Below are 439 nucleotides of genomic sequence, written 5' to 3'. Positions count from 1 at the left end.
GGGAGGGAGGGGGGGAGAAAGCAGAGAGGGAGGGGAGGGAAGAGAATCAGGGAGAGGGAGGAGGGAGGGGGAAGAAAACAGAGAGAGGGAGGGGAGGGAGGAAGAGGGGGGAGAGGGAGGGAGAACCTACCCCCACACACACCGGGTGACCCGTCGGAGGTGGACCTAGATCTCACAAGGGGAAACTGAGACTCACACCCGCGATCCGGGGGAGGAAGGGTACGCGGGGCCGCGGCCTGATGCTCCCGCCAGATCACCCAGCCCCGGCTCCGTGCCGGGGCGAGGGGGGTCCTGGGTGGAAAGTTCTGGAACGGGGGAAAGGCCTGCCCTGGAGCACGGCGTTACAGGGAGCACGCGACGCCGGTACCGGAGGAGGCGATCGCTCCGCGGAGCTCACCCGCCGCCCCGGCGTCGATCCCCGGGAGTGGGCCCCGCGCGG

This window comes from Dipodomys ordii, unplaced genomic scaffold (assembly GCF_000151885.1).
Source record: "Dipodomys ordii isolate 6190 unplaced genomic scaffold, Dord_2.0 Scaffold98, whole genome shotgun sequence".
In the NCBI taxonomy this organism is placed as follows: domain Eukaryota; kingdom Metazoa; phylum Chordata; class Mammalia; order Rodentia; family Heteromyidae; genus Dipodomys; species Dipodomys ordii.
This window is presented reverse-complemented; position numbering follows the sequence as displayed.